The sequence below is a fragment of the Accipiter gentilis genome, chromosome Z (assembly GCF_929443795.1).
Source record: "Accipiter gentilis chromosome Z, bAccGen1.1, whole genome shotgun sequence".
In the NCBI taxonomy this organism is placed as follows: Eukaryota; Metazoa; Chordata; class Aves; order Accipitriformes; family Accipitridae; genus Astur; species Astur gentilis.
In genome coordinates this window covers 89,638,151-89,650,928 of record NC_064919.1, presented here as the reverse complement: position 1 = coordinate 89,650,928, position 12,778 = coordinate 89,638,151, and the positions used below count along the sequence as shown (strand labels likewise).

At 43.5% G+C, this 12,778-nt stretch overlaps 1 long non-coding RNA gene across 1 annotated transcript in view; it reads right to left on the bottom strand.

The window, feature by feature from the left end:
* LOC126035729 (uncharacterized) overlaps positions 1 to 12,778 on the bottom strand; it is a 102,209-nt gene that overhangs the window by 58,369 nt on the left and 31,062 nt on the right. Inside the window, exon 2 of the long non-coding RNA XR_007505026.1 lies at positions 7,760 to 7,888. This is a non-coding gene — a long non-coding RNA (uncharacterized LOC126035729). The remainder of the gene's footprint in view (positions 1 to 7,759; positions 7,889 to 12,778) is intronic.

Genomic DNA, 12,778 nt, shown 5'->3' with positions numbered 1-12,778 from the left:
TATGACATTCAAATCCAACTGCAAAACTCCCCTGAGAAGGGCTGGTGAACCCTCCTCCCTTTCCCCAGCAGTCCCAAAACTTAAGAAACCCCTTTTCTTCTCCTCAACTGTCAGGAAAGGAACCCCACTGCTTCCTGACACCTCCTGCCCTCAATCTGCACTCCTGAACCCCCTTCAGTGGCTACTCCTCAAGAGCCGCTCTTCTGAGCAACATCCCAAATTCTGGGGGCACCCCCTAACCTACAGCTCCCCAGAGACTCTGAGCTCTGCTACATGCCCACAAATAAAGTCAAGTCCCAAGCCTTGTAATCTACGAGGGGCCTGCCACCAGCTGCAAAGATTCTAGGGACAACGTGGCATTCTGTGGGCAATGAGGAAAGGCACCCCAAACCCTGAAGGGCACTGTGCCTCACGGCCCTTCTGCTTTCATCAGTAGTACTAAAACTCCATATACAAATACATACAAGATGCTCACCCTAACCCCTGCTAAACAATGTCACCATCAGTCCCGTTAAGAGAGATAACAACTTACACAGCAGAACTCTTAAAAACCCAACGTTCCTTCTTCAATAAAGTTGGGAATTGCAGGAAAACACAATGCATGAAGAATAAAAAAAAAACCAAACAACAAAAAAAACCCCAAACAATGCATACTATTAAACCATCTTTCTACCCCTGAACTGATGCAGAGACTGACACTAGGCCTAGTAGATGTAGAAATAGAACGTATGTTTAGACTCAGTGTATTGCTAAATAAAAGACTCAGGAATTTGTTAGAAGGTTAACAACTGCCTCTGTAAGTTGATTTACGTAGACAAGCCAAGGACACAAAGCACAAGATTCCTGTGTCTGTAATATAAGACAAAATAACATGCCCTCTTTGAGGAGGTATTCTGTTTGATAAGAAAATATGTTCTGTCTCTTGTGGTGACTGAGCCAAAAGCTAGGTGATAAGCAGAGAAGTTGTTTGTGGGGCCCAGAAGGGGATCGTACTGCGCAAACTCGTACAACAAAGTTCAAACAGCGGACAAGTGAGGAAGACTATGGAAGACCAGCAGAAGACTCCAGAAGACCACCGAAGACCTTCAACACGCATGCATAAAGGACGTTTACATATGCTAATGACTTCTCAGAAAATCAATGAATATGTATATTATTTCTCAGAAATTTTATGAATATGTATGTAAGGCAGGTATTTAACCTATACAATTAGTCTCAGCCAGAAAGCACATTTGGAGGAGCGATCCTCCGTTCTTCCAGCGCTGCAATAAAGAATACTTAACTCCATCACTGAATGCTCATTTTGAGAAACAGAACACTCGAAACAAAATTACTGACCTGAAAAAAAGAAAGGGGGGAAAAAAAAAAACTGCATACAAGTGTGTCGTGGTTTCAGCCCAGCCGGTAACAAAGGACCACGCAACCGCTTGCTCACTCCTCCCGCCCCCCTCCGGTGCGATAGGGAGGAGACAGAGGAGAGAAAAGGAAAAAATTAAAGGAACCTCAAGGGTTAAGATAAAGGCAGTTTACTGGGAAAACACAAAACAAAATTGCAACAACAACAACAACGGTACTAACAAAAGAGTAAACAAAAAGAGTGATGCACAGTGCAACTGCTCACCACCCGGAACCCAACGCTCCACCACTTCCCCCACCGAAAGTCGAGCGCTCCCCGGGCCCGATCCCCATTTATATACTGAGCATGATGTCACATGGTATGGAATAGCTCCTTGGCTAGTTCAGGTCAGCTGCCCCAGCTATGCCCCACACATCCCAGGTTCCTGTAAAAATTAACTCTATCCCAGCTGAACCCAGGACAAAGTGTTACTTTCTACCACACATGCTGCTGAACCTTGACTGGTCCTGAAGCTCTTACCTCAGGCAGACACCTCTTCCCAAAGGGCTGAGCCAGCTCAAAAGCTGCAAAGCACTCAAGGAAGAGCTGAGCACCAACACCAGAGAAACCCAGGAGCACAATGAGCTCCCTCAGCAGAGCCTGTGGCTCAAATACCCCCGAGCCCCCGCCCACCACCCTTAGCACAATCCCCTGGGAAAGGGGAAGGGCAAACCACCAGCAGCTATAAAGTCAGCTGGAGGAGCAGCAGCACTGTTCTCACCTGCCTTAAATTTACAGCAAATGAGACCCTGAACAGAGAAAGTGACCCTTACTGACAACAATGATACCCGCTCCTGTGCTACAGCTACACCTATTGCATCAGCAATGGGACCAGGTAGGGAATTCAACTTAATTTGTCTGGGGCCTAGATAGAAAACAATAGATGCCCTTCCAAACTAGGTAGGAAACTAGCTCATTAAATGCAATGACAATGTTGTTATCAAAAATGATGTGCTTTAGTTTCGTATAAAAAAGCCAAAACACTCTGGGGTTATGCTTCATTTCTAGCAAGACTGTGCATACCTCCTTACTTCTACCAGAACTACCTTCTGGATAGGAATGAATCAAAAAGCAGAATTAGATCCCTTAAGAATTCCGTCTCCAAAATATCTCTGGTTCCAAAACAAATTATTTCCTGTGAATAGCCAATGATGCAGAGTCCCCCTGAGCACGTCTCCAGCTGACTCCCTTAACAGAGGTACAAGAGCCCCAAAGCACAAAAGACACCAAAAAAACCCCATGGAAATACATGGGGGGGAACAGGCAGCAGCCATGCCCTACAAGGACAGGCCAGGGCAGGGCAGGGGGGCAACAACACCCCCTGCAGTCATGCAGGAAAGGGTCAGCAGAAGCCACACCCCCGCGGTTTGGGGGGGACGGGGGACGGGGGCTGCAGCCACAAATGACACCAAGAAAACATGGAACTTCAGGGATACACAGCGGATGGGGGGAAGGGGGTGATGCCCCCACCAATCGGCATGGGAAAAAACTCACAGGGAAGGTGGGTTAGATGGCTAGTTTGCGGTGGTAAGATATGTGCACAAGAACATGCACAGGCTGGGGGGGGTCATGCATGAGGTTTACCTTCACCAGGGGCTCCACCCAGGTAATCCAGAGTAGGTAACCTCATCTGGGATAATCTGCAACAGCAATTCCGCTCTGGGTTCTTGACCCAACACCAGATAATCCACACTGCCTGCCCCATGGAGGGGGTGCTTCCCACAGGATGGGGCATCTGTTGAGCATCACCACACCCTTATGACAACACATCTGAAAAATTAAAATCACAAACTGTATTTCAGCATATTAAGAAAATAACACCAAATGAGTAGAGGAATTCCAGCAAAGGGAGAGGCTAGCAGCTGCCCTAATTAGGACTCGAGCTAAACAGGTCAGCTCACAATACAACACTTCCTTTAGAACGTAGACTGATGAAAACTGGTTTGCTGTTAGATAACTGTATAAGTGAGATTTGATAAATGATCATGTATTAACATTATTGTTGAAACAGTAGACAAAGGGTACCTGGGGACATAATTACAAAAGTGTAGTGAAGTGACTAACTAGTAATTATTCATAAGTTTTGCAGTTCTTTGCTCTTATGACTAGATGTTCCTGTACGCTAAATGAGAACAATGCTGAAACTGACCACATGTGATTGAAACTGCATTAAGCTTCAAGATCAAAGAACAAGGACAAGAATAAAGACTTCGAGGACAGCCAGCAAGAACTTCAAATGGGTCGGTGGTCGCAAAAGCAGCCCTTCATCTCAAATGGATCCTTCATTGCGCATGATTGGATGTAGGCAGTACTATGATAATCGGTTGCCGTCGTTTTTATGTATATGTGTACTAATCTGATTAATAAGCAATTAGTTATTCTATATAACCTGTTTGTGCTAAAGCTGTGGCATGCACACTAGGTGGAACTATCCCCCGTGCATCCAGCACTGCAATGAAGAATGCCCACTTTCTAAAACTCCAAAACGAGTCTTAGGGAGTTTCTTTGACCAGCTTTTCAGTATCAGAGGTACAAGGGAGGAAAGAAAAAAAAAAAAAAGAAAAAATGGGCAAGGGTGTGGGAAAGAGAAGGGACCAGGGGAGGGAGGGGCAGGGAGGGACCAGAACGCCGAAGAGGGGAGATGGGGCCCCGAGGGCCCAGGGCTCACCACAGCTCTTGTTCTTGGCACTGCCAGGAGAATTTGCCAGTTCAGATGCTTCTTTCTGCTCCTCTCCCGCTCCCCACCTCTTCTGTAACTCCGGCAGCACGGCCATCCTCCCCCTAGGAGTAACACAGGTCTTGCAAGACGAGGCTTCCTAGGCACGGAGCCTCGCTCGCTTGCACGCTATGTGGCCGTGCGGCATATGGACCCTGCGGTGCACCTCAGCAAGCCCCAGGGTCTGCTGTATCCCTCTGCATGTGGCATCAGGGTTGCAGGAGTGACAGCAGCCAGTCAGCAGACGCTGGCGAGAGATTTACAACAAAAAATAACGCCTGGTTCAGGTGACAGCCTGAAGGCAGGCCACAAGAGACCCAAAGCTGCTTCGTGCCAGAGGGGCAGCTCTGTTCGGCAGGAAAGGCCGCGGCCCAGCGCACCAGATGCGAGCGGCCCACCTGCAAGCGAGCGATAACCCCGGCGACCCTGTGGCTCGGTCGGGGTGGGCACCTCCGTGCTATCAGAACGCTGCTCTCCTAATCCTGCACGCACGCAAGGCTTCTTGCGCGGGGCTTGTCTCTTATCGAAAAGACGCTGCACAATGTTACTTACCGCCCTGCCCTCTGGCGTGCAAAGTAATCAGACGTGAGGCAGGGAAAGCAAAGAGGCCTGTCGGGATATTAGATGTCCTCAGCAGAGGACCACAGAGCCCTCGAGGTTCCATCTTTGCTCCCTACAGGAGTGTGGCTCCGCACTCCTTGCCGCTCCTGCCAGCAAGCGTCACAATTGCCCTTTGCCGCCTGCAACACGGCCCCAGTACTGCCGCTTACAGAGCGAGAGGCGCTCGCTATAAAGCGGCGATGAAGAACAAGGACGGCCCGTCGAGATGGCAGGAGGAACACAGAGAGCCTCCAGCATTAGCCAGGCAGGGCTTGCAACTCACCTCATGTCCTGGTTTAACGCCAGCCGGCAACGAAGGCCCACGCGACCGCTCACTCGCTCCCCCGCCCCCAGCGGGACGGGGAGACAATCGGAAAGGGCAAAAGTGAGAAAACTCGTGGCTTGAAACGAAAACAGTTTAATCATCATTAAAAAGAAACAACAACAACTTGTAAGGAAAAGAAGGAAAAAAAATGACAGAGAACATGGTGCAGGCAGCACACCAGGGGTCTGGAGCCTGATGGATGATGGGGGGTGGTGGTGTGGAATACGGAGGAGGGAAAGGAGGGAGGCAGGGCAGGAGACGGGAGAGCAGGGGGCGCAGGGGGAAACAACTCGTGTGGGTTAAAAACTCGTGTGGGTGAAGGGGGTGGGCTGGAGCAGCGGGGAGCATATGGGGGAGACACGGACACAGGGGGTAGGGTATGTGTGGGTACAAAGGTGCACGGGGTGTACTAAAACAAGTTGTGCTGCTTCACAAAAACATGGTCCCACCTGAATTCAGTAGGGTTTCTTCTGCTCTTAAACATTAATCAGGCACTTAAAGCCTTCAGTAGACTTGTAAGTCCAAACCTCCAACAATTTACGTACTCTTATCATTTCTGATATCCATGATATGTGAAAATAAATCTTTCAGTTTAATAGTTGTCACTGAGAAAGATACGTGTTAATCTAAACCACACAAGGGGAATAATATCATGTTAGCCATGTAGACTTTACTAAGAGCTTGAAATTAACTTCTCAGGATCTTTTAAGCTTCTAAGCATAAAATAATTAGTGTAGCTTACAGATGTGGAAGAGAAATCTTTTGGTATCATAACCAAAGTAGCCTTCTCCTCTGTGAACTGCAACAGAATCTGTAATGTTGCATCAACACTTCAAAACCCACTCTGTCTCTCCTCTTTTCTCATCCAATGTTTTGTTTATTTCAAGAAATTCTTTCATTATCTATCCCATAAAATGAGAAATAGATTATTATGGAATTGCTCCTAAGATAAAAAGTTAATGCATTAGACTAGCTGTGATATAAAAATTATTTCAGATATATTTATGTGTGATGTTCTGATGAATTATCTAGTTGTTTACAGTTGCTAGGACTTCTCTCAGTAGTAAATCACTGGCAATGTGCATGAACACGAGAAACTATTCAGGGGCACATTCATCCTTTATGCAGTTAAATGAAGTTTTTAAATCACAAAAAGATTTGGCTGTTACACAGTCTGTGTAAATTACATGATAGTAACCCAAACCACAAGACCATGTCTCTCCTACTTTGCTCTGTTTCAGAATAATCTCAGCTTGCAAAGCAGATCAGTTTTCTGTAACACCGATAACCAGGGTTCACACAGTCAGACTTTTCAGTTAGAAGGCCACAGAAAGAATAATAAAGAGACCAAGTATCTTTTCCTTAAGCATCCTGTTTACAGACAGCTATGTTACCTCCAAGTGCTATGAACGTTACTTTCTCTAAAACTATCTTCCATTTAGTTTTCCTTTTTTTTCTTTTTTTTTTCCCCCCCCTGAAAACAATCTTATAGCTTAATCCTTATAGGATTTTTTTCAAGTTTTGTTTTTTTTTCTAATGAGTATCAACACATGAAAACTCTAAATAGTTTCAGGAAGGTCAGTATTTGCTACAGTTGCACTTGATCCAACATCCCACCTTTTTTTTCCAACAAGCAAATGAGTTCAACCAAGTTTCTTTCAAGAGCCATACAGGAGAAAGTACAGATTCTGCTCTGTCTGCTAACAAGCAGGCGAAGGAGCTGCTGCCAATTTGAAAACTATAGAGGCTCTGCTGTGCCCATTTTGAACTGGGGAAGAAAAATAGCCCTTCTTGTTCCAATATTTAGGTCCACTTTTTCTCATTTGCAGAGCAGATCCACTGCCTTGGGAGACTGACCAGAATTACCTGGAACAAACGTTATTTTTGCCTAGGATCTGTTTGTTAGTTGAGAAAACAGTCACTATGTCCCTGTGATAATATATTACACGATTTCATCACTACATTTCTGTCTCAAGGGGCCCAGTTGTATTTTATTTTCTAGTAACACAGTATCTAATTCCTGTCTCTGACTTAAGAGATGAGCAACATGCAATTTCTTCAATGTCTACTTATCACGTGAGGAAGTCAACAAACCTCTTTTCACAGTTACAAGCAGTTTTCAAAGACGTGACAGTTCGCTCCGGTCATCAACTGACCCTGAACAAGTTGGAAAACATAAAAGGATCAATAAATGTGAGAAAGACGTTTGGTATTAGGGAACACAGACAAACCGGTGCAGCTTTCTTCCCTATTGATTCAAAGAGAATGCTGTTTGACTGCTGCTTATACGGATAATCCACAGATTATTTGCTATTCTTCTTAGCCAAAGGGCTAAGACAGTGCCATCAGCAACTTCATAATATACCCTGAAACAAGAAGCAGGTATTACAGCTCCAAGTCTGAGCAAACAGCATCAATGATTAAGACAGCTGTAACATGGAAGGCCTGGTAAGTGGCAGTGGTATAAGGCACTAGCAATTTATCAGGGCTCTCTTTCAAATGCTGGCATTTTCTGTGACTTGGATTTTGCCTGTTATTATGAGATTATTACATCACCTATCACACACGTGTAGCTTTGTTAACTTTGAAAGAAAAGCTGCTAGACAATATACAACACAAAGTTAGACAAGCGAGGGCAGTACACAGTGATGTCACAGGCAATCTGGAATTGGGCACCCGACTTGAATTCCCGGCTTTGAAAACCTCTCTCCAAATGACTTACCATCTTTCACTAAGATCCAGCAGCAGTTCTCTCCTGTGCCTCACACTCTTCTGTAGTCAGCCAAAGCCCACGGAGCTGCACTGTAAGCTTGAAGACCAGGATGCCAGCTTCATGTCCTATTTCTGTCACCTAGTTCTTATGTACCGTTTCTTGCTAATCAAAAGGCCCAGTGATTCCTCCTCACACATCACACTTGAGTTAGTACGTCCAAGCATTATTTCTGCAGCACTACATTTGCACGGATTAGCTGCTGAACCCTCCAGATGATGTACTGCTTTTCAAGAAGGGTATAGTACAACTGGCGAGGGTCTACAGTAAGTCCAAGAGGGTGCTCAACGATGTACAGGAGTCTGACTTCAAAGCGTAAATTGAAAAACAGCCGCTTAACCTGGAAAGGGCAATACTGAAGAGAAATAACAATGTTTAAACTCTAAAAGGTAGCTATAAGGAAGAACTTTTGTGTACATCCACTGCACACAGTTACACGGAATCATGGGGCTTAAATTACAACCTGAAAAACTTAGGGTTTGTGGCAATCTTTGCAACAGTAGTAATGATTACAGGAAACGTTTAAGAATAAATTAGGCAAGCATTTGTCAAGAATGGTACAGAAAGTTGATCATTCACCTCTAGAATGAGAGCAACACTAGACTATCTTCAAAGGTTCTTCTTTCCCCACTGCTGTCCCTCTCTGTATTTCTACCCTCAAACACAAGCATCATCCCCAGCTCTGCACTTACAATTATATCTGCACATGCACGTGTCTAGAGATGCACATTTATTTCTTCGTTACACACAGCTGAAGGAGAGTACTCATAGGTAAGCCAATTTACATAAACAGCTTTTGAAAGTTAAACACCACAGCTTCTTGCAAAACGTTAACCCAACAGAACACCGGGAGCGGTATGTAAATCCTTATTCCAAAACTGTGTTCTCTTAAATCTTATGAAAACCATTTCTAATATAAAGCCTGACTTGTCTATTTTCTGACACTCCCCTTCTCTGTCATCAGGTACTTATTAGACAGTAAAACAACTGACGGGGCAAACACCATAACTAGCACAATAGCTGACTTCCGTAGCAGTTGCATATCATGCCTGAATAAATGTGAGTTTAGTAGGTGTATAGGTAGATACACATTCAGAAATGCACAAGAACTGAAAGGAGTAATCTGTAACTGGTAGACTAAGAACGCTGCAATAGCATGCAATGTAAATCAACATGCACCTATAGGGAAGGGAAGTACAGAAACATTCTTCTGGATTTAAAAAAAAAAAAAAAACAAACAAAACGCAGCAATGGTAGGAAAAGGTACTTGGAACGTGCCACTTTCAATCCACTGAAACAATGTCTGCAACAGCAGTAAGAACACTGGCAAACTACCTTCTCTGTTCCACAGGGCCTTGAAACCCATACGCATCGTCTGTTGCCACTTGCCGTTAGGAAACAAAGGCACTGAGATCAGTAGAAGTGTGTAGAACACCGAAAATGAACCTTTTCAATACGTCACATGCAAGATCCTCATTCTCCGTACAGTCCACAAGGTTACACAATTGTAAAATACTTTGTAAGAATGAGAATCCTGAAGTTTGCCTTGGATTAAAAAAGTTTTAAAATTCCATTTTGTTTTGAGGTTTTTTTCCAAGGGTTTTAGACATAAAAGCATCTTGGTAAAGTGATTTTCACACACTGCACAGACACAAGCAGTGTTTCTCCCACTGCGAGAGGGGTATCAAAATACTCTTATCTAATATGTTATAGACAAGAGCGACCAAGGTCACAGGAGAATCTGTACTTTCCCACTGATTACAAGGAACGGGCTAGGTGCTTTGTGCCTCCTATGCAGCTGGAGCATGCAGTTGCCTGGTAACTTGTTCTGAGCTATTGCATCTTAATCACACATACATGGAGGAATACCAAGCTGACTGCTTAGGTTTATCAGCCAAAACAGTTTACAGCAACACAATAGTTTAGAGCAATTCAGGAAGTTTAACACTGAATTTAGGTATGTGCTTATATGGTTTGATGAACAGAACTTTTATAAATGAAAGGGAAACAACAGACGACTTTAGAGCATACAAAAGGTATAGTCTACAAACCAAATACCAATTATTCGCAATATTTACCTGTTCAAAGGGCATCATGTAATGTCTCAGACTCAACAAGCATAAACTGACAGACTGTTATGATTTGAAAATTTTAAAAAAGTTCTAATAGTGTGCCCAAAACGGAGGTGTTTCAGTGTTCAGGCTAGACTCGTTGTCTCTAGTAAATACCTATCTTAATTCTAACACAGGATAAAAACTGATTTATAAATTTCCTCTAGTAAAAATGAAACTGTTCCAATCACCCTGTTCACTCCTATTTAAGATATTAAATAGGGCAAATCAGAAGTAACTTGAACCAATCCCTCCCACCCAGCTATAAACCAGGACCATATACAGCCCTTGCAGACTACACAAGATCCTGTCTCATTCCAGCCGTATCATTAGCATTGATATAGAGAATGAACTACTAATTGCTCAATGATTGTCTCTCTATAACTTTACATATGAGACAAAGACTGGTGTTTGTAAGAAGGAACCATGAACAATCACAAAATCTTGTCAAGAAGACACAAGTAGAGGCCTTGCTTGAATAGATAGGGCTAGCAAAGGTACGAACTCCTGCCTTTGTTCTCATAACCATATGATTCTTGTAACACTGCTTACCAAGGACTGGTGTCTGTCAGGGATTAAGCTTGTCAGGGACCGATACTCGTCAAGGACGGATGCGTCAACCAAGGAAGTGATAATAAGAACTGAAATATAGGTCTAAGATAAGGTGTATGAGAAGCAACCATAAAACTGTTATAATTGCCTAGTAAGAAGAAAGCATGCGTGAATGACTAAAGTTCATCTAAAGGACAGAAGAGGAAGAAGAAGATAGAACCCCTGAAGAAGTAAACGACCACCAGAGACAAATCTGAGCATGCGCAATGATGACATATACATTTTAGAATTGCTGACACACGCCTTTTAATTACTCCGCCTCACTTATGCATATGTATGTTTTTGTATTGAATAACCTTATGAATATGTATATTTACATTGTATAAATTTCTGGTAAATTGGGCAACGGTGTGCACGATAGGTGGAGCGATCCCCCGTGCAACCAGCGCTGTCAATAAAGAATACCTACTTAATAGTTAATCAAACTATTGAGTTAATTTCTTTGAATCAATCTGGCACCCCAGATGGGACCCTCTCTGCTCGGCTGCAGGACCCGCTGAGAACAGGACTCCCTAGGGTACCCCCGGGATTTTCCCGGAGGGACTCCTCACCTCACTCGGATCACTGCAGGAGCAGACAAGGACACCATCTAAAGGATTAAAGGTATTCTTTATGTCTTTGGGTTTGGGACCGGTCATTTGGAAAAGCTATCCATAAGTCATAAGATTAACTTATGCAGGATGGCGTATGCCAGGTAGCTGATGCACTTGGTATACATTTGGTTTTGGTTTGATACATGTCTGGACACTTTTGTTTCAGTATACTCTGTATGCTGTTGTGCACCTTGTGTGCTTTTGGTTTGGTGCCCATACATGTACTTTGGTTTTTTTGATTTGAATTTGTTTCGGACCTTTTGGCTAACTGAATGTGGTAAACGACCATTGGAATCGGATTACGGAGACCGCTGTGAGTTCTGAGTTAAAACTGTGTCTAAACGGTGAATTGAATGAATGAGTGAGTGAGAAGCAGCTGCAGAGTGTGTGTGTGAGATTCCAATCCGCAGTTTCACTCCGTAGGAGGTAGGGCCGGAGACGAATGAGGTGTGACTGACTCTCTGATGATTTGGGAGACGAACTTGTATATTATTATAGTTGTAAGTTTGAGCTTGATTATTTTGATTATCTTGTTCTTGTGGTGTTGTTGTTGTAAGAAATTCCCTGTTTGGTGTATTATATAAATGTGGGTATACGAATGGTGTCTTCTGCATTCGGAAAACGAGTGTAAACCTATATATATCCTAGAGTGTGTGTGGTGTAAACAAAGGTTGCAAATAGATTGTGGAAAGGATATTGAATGCTCTGAGTGTCGGGTTTGGACTCCCTGGGACAAGAGAGAGCGGGCTACCTATATAGTTGAGATTGTTTGTGGTTGTAAAGGTGAGCATATAAACGAGTAATATGGGAGGTAAATAAAGTGGTGGAATATTGAAAAAAAGCCCCTTAGGCTGTATCTTGAATCACTGGAAGAAGATAGGGGGACCGTCAGGTGGAGGCGTGGATAAGAAAACTTTAATAAAATATTGCAATCAGTGGTGGCCTTTATATAAATTAGACGATGATGAAAAATGGCCCTTTAATGGGACACTGAATTATAACACTTTGTTACAATTGATGTTGTTTCTGAGACGAGAAGGAAAATGGGATGAGGTGATGTATGCAGATATGTTTTTCACTTTAAGAAATCATTCAGAGTGGCAGAAAGAATGTGGCATTAATTTGGCCCCACAAGACCCTCTTGTGTTAGCAATGGAGAAGGAGCAGAAAAGGAGTACAGGGAAGATGAAGAGATGTTGTTCGGCATGTAGTATAGGACAAAGATGTATAAAATTAAAGGAAACTGAGGAAAGAATGGAAGATTTTATTTTTTCACCACACTTGTTACCCCCAACACCCCTAGAAGGTAATTCCACTGATGATACGGGTACGAAAGAACCTGATGAAGGTACGAGCACGAAAGATTTAGGTTTTACTCCTATTACAGCTCGCACCCGGAGTAAGATTGGTCCAATAATCCAGGCTCCCTTAAGACAGGCAGTAGGAGCTACTGGTCCTACAAAAATTAAAGTGCCATTTACAATGAATGATTTAGATTCATGGAGAGAAATAGTAAAAGAATATCGGGATGATCCTGAAGGAGTTGCTAAAAGATTTGAGTTCATTGTTAAAAATCAAGATCCAGATTGGAAGGACATCGATTTGATGTTAGATGCCTTAACTGAAACTGAAAAGCAATTAATAATAAGGAATGC